A 13,255-nucleotide genomic window follows, 5' to 3' on the forward strand; every position below is an offset into this window, starting at 1 on the left:
TTAAATTCACATATTTATTTAGATGTCAAGGTCGTCCACATAATCCCACATTGTACGGGGAATTTTGCTTGCATGCAAAAAGGAATGTCCTAAAGTTACGGGTACCTTTCCATGTAGAAACTGTTATTTCTGCACTTATACATACATTATATATATATATATATATATATATATATATATATATATATATATATATATATATATATATATATGAAAAGCACAACCAAATAGACCAAATTTCTTTCTTTGTAAATGGTCAAACCTTGGGCATTGTATACGACATGGGAGTGTGACATTTTCTATGTAGGAAAAACAATGAGGCCATTCTTCCATAGAATTAGGGACAGAGATGTATAGTAACTAAGTAGAACTACTGTACTTAAGTACCCAAAGGCGGTATCTGTACTTTCCTGGAGTAGAATTTTTTTCTCCTACTTCCACTTTTACTTCACTACATTTTTTCGTTGATTTCAATACTTCTACTCCGATATTTTTTTTTTTTTGTGCTGCATAGTTACTCGTTACAATTATAAAAATTAACACTGCCAGAACAGTAGATGGCAGGTTTCATGAAGCTCAAAAATATGTGTATTAGCGCATAAGAAAATAAAAGCTACATTTGAAATAATAAAAAACAATATGATGTTCAAACTTTTGACTTCTTTCTTTAATAACTACATAACACAGTACTTGTACATTTACTTTCAATACTTGAGTAGCAATTTTTTTTTCAAAACTACTGGTACTTTTACTTTCAGTAAAAAAACTACTTACTTGCAATACTTAAGTACATAAAATGTTGAATACTTTAGTACTTCTACTCAAGTCACTTTTTGATCGAGCACTTGTACTTTTACTCAAGTATGGGTTTCGAGTACTTTATACAACTCTGATTAGGGACCACGTAAAACTGGTCTCTATAAAGAAATTTGAAAGTCCATTAAGTGGTCATATGGGTTTATACCATCAATTTGATGTCACCACGCTAACATTTTTTTGCCTTGCAGTACATCCCCAAAAATGAAAGGGGAGGTGATGTAGATCCGTTTCTCCTACAACGAGAAACGAAATGGATATTTAATTGGTCAGCCACAAAGTTCCCAGGATTGAATGAAGCTCTTTTCTAATATTTCTCATTCAATACTACGAATCAATATTGAATTGACCTACAAGCTAGCCAGATCGAAAGTTTGGGAATAATGGTATATTTTCTTGTCCTACAGGAAGTGGAATTATTTGGTGTTTGATATAGAATTGTGATGTTTAAATGCATTACTTGCAATCTCATTTACTTATTAAAAAAATCCTGATTGTAAAAGCCGTTTGGGGATTTGGTTCGACTATGGGTGTCAGGATTAGGTGACCTATTGGGTTTTTGTGTTTCTTTTGGACATAAGTGGGTTGATTTCCTGTGGAGTGGGTGGTCATGGATGCCCGGGGCATCCCTCTGGTCCAGAAATTTGGGCAATGTAATTGTTGCTCATTATCGGGCTAGGGGGCGCCATATATATCCCTGAGTCCACCCTTAGGTGGTCCCCTTGGTGTCAATATATTATTCTAGCTTGAAGTAGTTATAGATGAGGATGCTATGGCTTTGCCTTGTTAGATTAATATGGTGCAATACAGATCGGTATTGTAATATGCTCTCCTGGATGGCAGTTGTTTATTCCTTATCATCTGCTGTTTATCATTCCCTGATATGTCTAGGCCAGTGATGGCGAACATTGGGGCCTCAGATGTTTTGGAACTACATTTCCCATGATGTTCATGCACTCTGCAGTATAGTTGAGCATCATGGGAAATGTAGTTCCAAAACATCTGGGGTGCCAAGGTTCGCCATCACTGGTCTAGGCCGTTACCTTAATGGAGAAGTGGGCATTTCATTATGTTAAGTGCTGAACAGAAACTTCCAAAATGGCCGCGGCTGTTTCCGCGCATGCGTGCAACATTATTACTGATAGATGGAGTCACGCGTGCGCAGCAGCCAATTGCACTGAAGTCTGTGATTGATGGTGTTGTGGACAGCCGGAATGGGCTTCCGCATCCCTGTGGTGACGTCAGACACTGCCGGGATGGAGGGACCATATAAAAGCCTCCCAGGGCGGGGGTCTGTCAGATATGGGCGCTTGCCCTGGTGGAAGCCTGCATCTACAAGATGTGAGATTTGGGACAGGTAACTTGTTTAACCCTCCTTTTAACTGCAAGTGGAGTTTTACCCCTATATATTTAATGATAGGATAGTATGATTGCAAGTTTTATTCCAATATATTGTGGTATCGGTCTCATGTAGGGTTTGGCTTTGACCTGATCGGATTGCTGACACTTGGGGCTTGCTTTACCTACTTTACCCCCAGCCCTATTTCGGACACTTTTTGTTCACAAGTTAAAACCAGTATTTTTTCCTAGAAAACTACTTAGAACCCCCAAACATTATATATATTTTTTTAGCAAAGACTCTGGAGAATAAAATGTCGGTCATTGCAAAATTTTTTGTCACGCGGTATTTGCGCAGCGGTCTTTAAAACGCCATTTTTTTGGAAAAAATTTGAAAAATCACATTTCACTAATTTTAAAAAATACTAAACAGTAAAGTTAGCCCATTTTTTTTGTATATTGTGAAAGAACATGTCACGCCGAGTAAATAGATACCAAACATGTTACGGTTTAAAATTGCGCCCCCCCGTGGGATGGCGACAAACTACGGTCAATAGAGATCTCAATCTGCGACGCTTTAAATTTATTTAACGGTTACCAGTTTAGAGTTAGAGTGTAGCTCTTTTTTTTTAATTATTGCCCACGCTCTGGCGATCGCGGCGATACCTCACATGTGTGGTTTGAACAGCGATTTCATTTGCGGCTCGACTTGCGTATACGTTTTTTTTTGTGCGCGAGCTAACGGTGACGGGGGCGGCTAAATTTTTTTTTTTTTTTTTCCTATTTATTTTTTCTTTTTTTTTAACTTTATTACAGGTTTTTTTTTATATAAAAAAAAAATCTGATCACTTTTATTGCTGTCACAAGCAATGTAAACATCCCTTGTGACAGCAATATGTGTGACAGGTACACTTTATGGAGGGATCGAGGGTCTAAAAGACCCTAGACCCCTCCACTACACTTCCCTGTATGCAAAATGCCAAAAACGGCATTTTTGCATACAGCCGTTTTTTAAATCTGCCGCCTTTTGCGGCACAGTAACCCGGATGTGACGTCATGGACGCCGCCTCCGGGTTACGTCATCGGAGACCCGATCGATGCCGTTTCCGGCATTCATCGGGACTCCATCCAGCTGGCGGACGTGCCGACTGGGTGCTCGGGGCTCCCGGTGGGACGGGAGCCCCGAGCAAAGCCGCGGAAGGCGGCGGGAGGGGGGGGGGGGGCGACGGAAAGCCGACCGCCGGCTTCAAACAACGGTACCGGGATGATGCCTCTAGCTAGAGGCATTATCCCGGTATAACCACTCAAAGTCAGCCGACGTAGATCTACGTGGCTGGTCGTTAAGTGGTTAAATGATAAACATGGATTAATGACTCTTTTCTCCCTCTAAATATTGAGGGATATTCTCATTGAGGTAAGAGGGTTATGTAAAGTGCCTAGGGGGATTAATGTTGTCCATTCTTGTTGGGTGGGTCAAGGTTCTCATGGTGGTTGTTGGCTCCTATATTTCTTATACAGGCTACCACCATTAACCCTCCTCTTATGTTAGAATTCCGTTACTATCCATGATGTTAGGGTCAGTTTTGACCCGTGTTTTAAATCAGCCATAAAATACCCTCGGAATAATTATTTATCATCAAATTTGTTTCTTACCTCTTGGTTACCTTGTTGGGCTTCTTTATCCTTGAAAAGATTGGTTTTAATATTTTTGGTGTGACCCCTTAGACCTTTCTTTTGATAGCATACCTCTCATTGTCAAATTTAAAAAATGGTAAAATAAAGTCAGCAACTCTGAAATGTATTTGTCCTATGTTTCTTTACTTTATTTAGAGAAGCAGACAAGCAGGAAAAGAGATAGGCCCCTCCCTAACTACAGCTCACAGGGTTGAGAGGGGATTGGCTGTCAGTGTTACTAAGCAGAGAGAGTGTTTATGATTTCAGTTTTGGAATTTATTAGTGTCCTAAAATCCTATATTATAACTGGGTCAGAATTGACCCTAACACCATGAACGTCTTAATTTTCACCACAGTATTTTATAATTTAGTGAAAAGGATTATTTTTCTATTACATTGTTTAAATAGAGGTTCCTGACAAAGTAAAAAAATCTTGATGCAATAAACAAATTTATGTGATACTTATAGACATTCAAAACCTGAAAACGGGTCAGTTTTGACCCTAACACAAGAGGAGGGTTAAGGAGAACTATTGTCTAAAACTCTGAAGTATGAAGGAGTAAAAGGCTGATTACAGGATCAAATTGGATCCCACCATTAGGATTATCCCCCCTTGGATACGGTGGGTAATTGGTGGTTATAGCTCTCAGGTGAGGATCTGGGAACTTAGGAACTCAATATATAACTTGAACCTTTAATTAGGATTAATCTCACATCTTTGCAGGCTCCACTAGGGGATATGTTCCCTCTATGGCACACTGATACTCTACGGATCTATTCACTTATGACTTTACCCAGGGCCGGTGCTACCACTAGGCGAACTAGGCAGCCGCCTAGGGCGCAGACATGGCCAGTGCCACATTTCTCCTCATCTCCGGTGGATGTTACCTCTAGAGAGGGGGGCACTGTGTTCAGTAAGGGAGGTGTAGGATTAAAGGAGGGCAGTGTGTACAGGAAGAGGGGTACAGGATTAAAGAGGGCAGTATATACAGGAAGGGGAGTGTAGGGTTAAGGGAAGGGGGGGGGGGGTATTATGTGCAGGAAAGGGGGCAGTGTGTTCTGGAAGGGAGGTGTAAGATTAAAAGGAGGGCAGTGTGTACAGGAAGAGGGGTGCAGGATTAAAGAGGGCAGTGTATACAGGAAGGGGAGTGTAGGGTTAAAGGGGGGGCATTATGTGCAGGAAGGGGGGCAATGTGTACAGTTTTTTTTTTTGGGGGGGGTGCTGCAAGTAGCTGGTCTTGCCTAGGGTGCAAAATAGTCTAGCACCGGCCCCGATTTTACCATCACATTTTTGAGAACCATTCAATAAACGTCTTATGGATGCTATAACTATCTGTATTATTTTTGTAAATTTATGTAAAATAGTTTTACATATGGATCGGTATTTAATAAATTGATAATGTTTTATTTTTATCCTTAGTGTTACCATATACAAGGCTCTATAAGTGCTGGTTCACATTGGTGCGATGCGGGAACGCTGAGAATCCACTACAGCATCGCACCCGACTCGCAGGCATATGCCATATGCGAACTGCTGGGAGTGTCAATACACAGTTAGGGACACCCACAGATTAGTTTGTGCATCGCAGTGCGAACTGTCAATTCGGACAGGAATCGGATCGCATAGGTGTGAACCCCCATATGATCGGATTCTGGTGTGGACCAAAAAAAAAAAAAAAAAATCTGTATGGCTGAATTTGCATTGCAAAAACATTGAATGTGATTTGCGTAGCAGTTCGGCACAAATCACATGCGATGTCTGACATCGCTATAGTGTAAACTGGAACTAAGGCTGGCCATACAATTTTCTGTACCATTTTCTTGAAATTTCCCTTCAACTATGTAGTACAAAAGCCTGCCTAATTGGATACAAGTGAAAGTGTTGTTCAGCATTGACCTCATATTATGTGGTTTGTGGCAAATCGAACAGAAAATTGTACAAGAAAATTGAACATTGTATGGCCAGCCTTAAGCCCCGTACACACGATCAGATTATCGAACGATCTGTCGTCCGTTTTTTTGTGGCATGCTAGTGTGATGTGGAAAGTGAAGAGGTCATTTTCATACGAATTTTCCCGTATGACAGAAATCTACTTCAGAAGTGATGTCATGTGTTGGATTGTTTTATATGTGTTCTTTCATCTCTAAACATGCCTGGTCTTGCTCTTAAGATTTTTTTCCGTAGAAATCTGTACTAATGAGACGAAAATCGGACGTTGTTTTGACGGACGACAAAAATTATATAGCCTGCACATCAGGATTTTGTCAGCCGAAAAGTCAGAGTCGGCTGTCGAAAGCACCATACTAACAATCCGAAAATCGGCAGATCGGTCGTCAGACGAATTTTCCCTACAGATTTTCTTATCGTGTGTACGGGCCTTTAGTCTCCTGAGGAAGCCACTGTTGCGGGGAGTCTCCTGAGGAAGCCACTGTTGCGGTGAGTCTCCTGAGGAAGCCACTGTTGCGGTGAGTCTCCTGAGGAAGCCACTGTTGCGGTGAGTCTCCTGAGGAAGCCACTGTTGCGGTGAAACATGTTGAGCGGAAACCTCTGTACAAAGGCCATATGAAGTGGTGATGGTTTTTTAATGTCTTTCTTAACTTTGGATATTTGAAATAAAAAAGTTTTTTTTTTTTTTTTTTTTAGATACAATGTCTAATTCTCGTTGAGAAGTACCTTAAAAATCCCATTATTCATTCCACTATAAATAATGGTTTTGTTTACATTTAGCTTGTCCGCAGTCTACACATCCACCCAAATCAAGTGCTTTTCTAGTCCTGGTCTGGAAGCATGATGTGCTCTATACTGTACAGTGCAGACTGCAGACAAATTCAATCCAAATAAAACACTGTTTAATATTGGTTAAGGAAGCCCCTATTTTTCCAGAAGATTAAACATTGCTAACAACCAACCTGCAACAATTAAGAGCGTGATGGAGGTCCAGGAGAGGGCGAATGCCCAGTCACATTTGTAGGAACTGTTCAGGACGTTCTGAATCGTTGCCGATGTGTACACCAACAATCCGATAAAAAGGCAGATCCCTGTAATATGTAAGGGACAAATAAAAGATTCTGTTTATATGTCTGTGATTCTTGCACTGTCTGGAGAGGTATCTAAGCAATGTATATATACCCTTGATGCTGCTTGTACTATTACTGTTGACCATACAGTTATGATAAGTGAATAAGGGGGGGGGGGGGAGATACTGTATCTAATTCCCCTGAAACGCGGTACTCCCCCCTCCTCTCTCCCCCCCTCCCCCCTCAGACACACTGATTGGACACAGCCAGAGCCAATCACAGCGGGAGCTGGTCGGCGGTGGCGCGTCCCAGACCAAGAAGAGAGAAATTACACACAGGTACACGATTTGGCGTAGAGAGGCCGCCCCACTGCAGTAAATGTACGTGTGGCGGTCCAGACGCGAATTGCAAAAAATGGCCTGGTCATTAAGGGGGCAAATCCTTCCGGTACAGAACTGTTTATTTTTTTATTATAGTGTTTCTGTACCCCAAAAATATGGGTTGCTCTTACAGAAAGAGTGGTCACAGCTTCCAAAGTGATGCTCTGTCCTGCTCTTCCCCATCATCCTACTGTCTAGATAGTACACCCTCCAGCTGTTCCTCGGGGGCGGGCTTCTACCTGATAAGCCTTCCAGAATACAAGCTCCAAGGGAGGCCGTCATCCGTCCTACACGATAATTAAAAAATGTAAGGAAGGAAAGCAACATCCCGAACAGGAGCAGAGCGGTGGACAAGATGACCATGCCGAGGGTGGCATCAATATAATCTGTAAGGGAAACACAAATATCAGTCAAGGTAAATGGAGTAAAAATGAAACAGACACATTGTAAGTGAAAAAATAAACATGTGAAAGAAAATACTGCAAGTAAGCGTTTAAAGTTCTTAATTTTCAGTAATTTAACCTGCATTTTTTTTTAAAGATGGTGATATATGTGGCTGATAGACCTAAACACACATCTCACCTCTCCCAGTGGTTTCAATGCATGTGTTGTTGGTACATCGTTGCCAGGTGCCTTCATGGAAGAGATCCGATCCAAAATTCACCACCCAATAGTTGTGGAGGATGGATGTGAGATTCACACTGAAGCTCAGACAGCAGAAGACGAGCCCAACAAGTTTGAGACACAACATCTTCCTTGGGGATATCCAGAAAGCCAGCTATTAAGTGCTGTGAGAAGGGACGTAGGCGTCAGTGAGGTGACCTCTGAAAAAAGGAGGAGAATATCATGAGTTAAGGGACAGAAAGTGTACTATACGGCACCCCTCCATACTATCAGATGAAAGTAGTTATTTGCCAAGCTCAATCAAAGCCTCTACCCGATATACAACTTTAGTGAATACTCTACTACTTCAGTAGACCTGTTCCTGAATAGCATGGTGGTCAGAATTAGGAAGACATTAAACTAAACTGCAACCGATGGCCAGCCAATCCAATTTCTTATTCTTCCACCAGCCAGTGAAAGCTGACACTCCATTGGCTACTATCAGAAGTAGCTAAATATTTGCCAGGATCACCCAAGGCATCTACAGTAGGGATGATCAAACTTTTGAAAAGTTCGGTTCGACCAGAACACCCGAATTTCCCGAAAGTTCGGTTCGGATTCCAGAACCCCATTGAAATCAATGGGACCCGAACTTCTGGAATCAAAAAACACAATTTTGAAGCCCTAAAACCCAATAAATGCCCCTAAAAAGTGCCTAGGGTTCTGGGTCATGTCCCAGGGACTATGAATCGGGCAAAAAAAAGTTCTTAAAAATTGTCGTTTTTGATATATATAGATATGTATATACCTAACCCAGAATCTGCATAGTGGGGTCACCCTGACATGGCATACTTCAGTCACCCTGACATGGCAGAGTCAGTTCACACTAAACTACACTACGGTCACCCGACACTTAAAGCTATCCCTACAAAAACTAGATTTTTGAATCTAACTATAGTGGTAAATAGTACCCCAACTACACTGCATATCTCTTTCCTCACACTAATAATTGCAAAATGACACTGAAGCTTTACAAGCAGCAGGAGAAACAAATGCTTCCACTCTCTTCCACAGCCTCTGTATTACAGTGCTAGAGTTTTGGCGGGGCTATGTTATATACTGGGGGCGTATCCACTCCTGATTGGCCTCTGGACCCCGTAGTCACTCCAATCACATTTTACTGAAGTTTCTGGGCAAATCATGGGCTTTTAAAGCCCAGTTCCTGTCCCATTGCATTGTGGGCGGTTCTGGTGGCCAAATTCCGAACTTTTACCGCAAAAAGTTCAGAATTCGGCCGAATTTCGAACACCCAATGTTCGGGTCGAACCGATCGATCAACCCTAATCTACAGCCCTACAAGTGTATTGATCCGATATACCAGTTTAGTGTATAATTATACTGCTCCTTCAGTAGACTATTTCCTGATTAGTAGGGTCTGAATTACAGCAGAGTCCCCCCCTCACAAAAACATTAAAAGTAAGCAGCTACAAATACTGTAGCTGTTGACTTTTAATATTAGGACACTTACCTGTCCAGGGATCCCGCAATGTCAGCACCCCAGCTGATTTTCAGAGCTGCTCTCGGGTGCTGCGGTCACCATTCCTGGTAAGGGAAGATGCCAGTGAAACCTTTTGGCTTCACAGCCGGTTCCCTGGAGGAAGATGATAAGCGGAGCTTCTACTTTTAGTGGATTAAAGTGGTGTTCCACCCAATCACAGGCACTGAGACATTTCCCGATCTGTGCAGCTGCCAACCAGGAAATGTCTCACTGCCTGTGATTAGAGGACTGCAGTGTTGGCTTCCTGGCGGGATCAGGCACATGCAAACTAAGGTTGCCACTTCATCCCTTTATTACATTCTGAGGCTGATATAATGCACACAATTACCACCTAATCAGCCATAGAACCTGTGTAATTAATGCGAGTCCTGGTTAAGGCTCGGTTCACACTGGGGCGGCACGACTCTGTACTACTTCAGGGGCGATTTGTGCATTCCCATGCACCACGACTTCGGAGCGACTTGCATGAACTTCACATAATGGAAGTCTATGCAAGTCGCTCCCAGGTTGCCCCGAAGTAGTACAGGACCCTTTTTCTAAGTCGGAGCGACTTGTGTCGCTCCTATTAGAACGGGTCCTGTAGCAGTCAATGGACCGCGACTTGTCAGGCTGACAAGTCGCCTGACAAGTCACGCTAGTGTGAATCGAGTCTTAAAGGGATGAAGTGGCAACCCTAGGTCGCATGTGCCCGACCCCGCCAGTAAGCTGACACTGCAGTCCTGTAATCACAGGCAGTGAGACATTTCCTGGTTGGCAGCTGCACAGATCGGGAAACGTCTCACTGCCTGTGATTAGAGGACTGCATTGTCGGTTTCCTGGCGGGATGGGGTACATGCGACCTAGGGTTGCCACTTCATCCCTTTATTGCAGGACACACATAATTATACAGGTTCTGTGGCTGATTAAAGTGGTAATTATGGGCATTATATCAGCCTCAGAACCTATGTAATTAATTTGTGTCCTGAATTAAAGGGATGAGGTGGCAACCCGAACACAAACTCAAACACACCCAAGACATCTCTACTTTTATGCAACTTTTGAGGGTTAACATTGAAGTCTATGACTCTCAAGTTGCATGAAAATTGGACCAAAGTAGTGCATGAACAACTTTATATATGAATGGTTATCGTTGGAAAACATGGGGAACGCCTTGTCATGCAACTTTGATGTCCAAAGTTGCATGGCAAGTCACACAAGTGTGAATGGAGCCTAATTTAGACCTTGCTATTCAGGAAAGAGCCTCCTGAAACCAATAAAAGTTGACACTTAATTGGCTACTATCAGAAGCAGCTCTTGTAATATAAATAACATTGTATATATATATATATATATATATATAAATACAAAAATATCAAGTTTAAGAGGGTAGATAGCACCAGCAAGTAAAACTAATTATGTATGCAAGTAACCAGATCCCAAAATAATCACCAAAATCAATATAGAATACAAAAGGTGTTACAACACAGGCAGTATACACTTATAGCCAGTAAAGTAGCAACTTCAGACATCCCTCACCCTTCACAGTTACATTACAAACCTGCACCATTCATTGGATATAAGGAAATAAATGCTCAGGTCCAAATAGCTTCATATATACAACACATGGGAAACTGAGGAGGGGTTGCCACTTGTTAACCCTTTCCCATAGCAAACTATAACATACAATGGGGATTCCTAAGCCCCGTACACACGCAATGATTATCGGACGACCGATCGTCCGACTTTTGTCCAAGTTGTGTTTTGTTGGCTGAAATGTGCTCTAGACTGCACACAAATTTTCTCGGCCAACAAAACTCTACTTCAGAAGTGATGTCATGTGTTGGTTTGTTTTCTTTGTGTTTTTTCTTCTCTGAGCATGCCCAGTCTTGCTCATCAGATTTTTCCCTGTCGAAATCTGTACTGACTGCACGAAAATCGGCCGTTGGTTGTCGGAAGCATCATACTAACAAGCCGAAAATTGGCAGATCGGACGTTGGCCGGAAATTTCCTGCCAATTTTCGACGCGTGTGTACGGGGCATTAGTTCCCATATATTGCAATACATGTTCAAGCCGACCAACTGCATCAAAGTGATCCCTCTCTGGTCAGTCCCTACTCTATCTTTGCAGATTTGCCTACTCTCAATAGCTAAAATATCTACTCGAGTGTGTGGTGACATGGAGGGCCAATATGGGGGCAGACACAGCTGAAGGTGAAAACAGCCCAGGACTGAAATAAAGCCGTGCACATCCACAATGGGGAAAAAAACACACACAAAGTTTAAGAGGGTGGACAGCACCAGCAGGTAAAACCAAATATCTATGCAAAGAACCAGGGGGATCCCAAAATATTCACCAAAATCAATTTATACTACAAAGAGGCTACACCACAGTGATTATACACATATAGCCAGTAAATTAGCAACTTCATGCATCCCTGCCCTTCAGTGGCAGTTCTACATTAAATTGGCAGTGCCCTTTATAGTTACCAACCTCCACCATTCAGTGGAAATAGAGAAGTGAATGCTTGGGTCCAAATAATTCATTATTCAACACATGGGAAACTGAGGAGGTGTTGCCACTTGTTAACCCTTTCCTATAGCAAACTATTGCTTATAAAATGGGGATTCTAAAGCCCCGCGTACACAAGTACTGATCGTCGGCCGAACGATCGGCCGTCTTTTGTCCAGGGCTGTCGTGTCTGTTGAAAAGTGCAAAAGACTGCACACGAATTTTGTCGGCCAACAACAGCCGACTGCAGAAGTGATGTCATGTGATGGTTAACTTTCCTTGTCTTTTTTCTTTTCTGAGCATGCCCAGTCTTGCTAATCTGCTGTCTGTCGGCCGAAATCTGTACTGACTGGCGAACAATCAGCCGTTCTGGTGTTGGCCAACAAAAATTTTAATGCCTGCACACCCGATTCTGTTCAGCTGAAAATGCGCTGTCGGCTGTCGGAAGCATCATACTAACAAGCCTACAATCGGCCGATCGGTCGTCGGCCGAATAGTTACGGCCGACAATCGGTACGTGTGTACGGGGCTTTAGTTCCCATATATTGCAATACATGTTCAAGTCGGCCAACTGCGTCAAAGTGATCCCTCTCTGGTCAGTCCATTCGCTATCTAGCAAAATCTGTACCAGACCCTTCTCCAAGCATGCAGCCCGGCACGTCAGGAAAGGGGAGGGGATGAGCGAGTGCCCCCCCGGACCATACCAGGCCACATGCCCCTAAACATGGGGGGGGGGTGCTTTTGGGGCAGGGTGGGCTCTGCCTCCCCTAGGGTTGCCACCTCATCCCTTTAAGGGCTCTTTCACACACTGAGTCCGTTGGACGGACTCCGTTTTTCTCAGTGGGGGATCGATCCGCCGATCCCCCGCTGAGCAGGAGGATGACAGCTGTGTCTCCGCGCTGTGTGCGGAGACACAGCTGTCAGTTCCCCATGCATCTCGATGGGGGAAATCGGATGTGAACGGACCGTCGGTCCGTTCTCATCCGATCCCATCCGATCCAATGCGCTGGACGGAGGGAAAATAGGGTTTCCATCCGTCCAGATTTGACGGATCGGTTCGGATGTCGGCGGACATGTCTCCGCTGACATCCGATGCCCCATAGGGATGCATGGGGGGACTGTTCAGATCTGCCAAAAAAACGGACAGGCTGATCTGAACAGTCCGCCTGTGTGAAAGAGGCCTTAACCAGGACACATTAATTACACAGGTTCTGTAGCTGATTGAGGTGGTAAATAAACTTACTTGGTGCCTTATGTGCATTAGATTAGCCTCAGAACCTGTGTAATGAATGTGTCCTAGGTTAAAGGGATGAGGTGGCAACCCTAGCATCCCCCCCCCCCCATCCCAAACAACCTTGTTCCTATATGTTGATGGGGAGA

Source organism: Pelophylax lessonae (assembly GCF_965119305.1).
Source record: "Pelophylax lessonae genome assembly, chromosome: 12".
Classification (NCBI taxonomy): domain Eukaryota; kingdom Metazoa; phylum Chordata; class Amphibia; order Anura; family Ranidae; genus Pelophylax; species Pelophylax lessonae.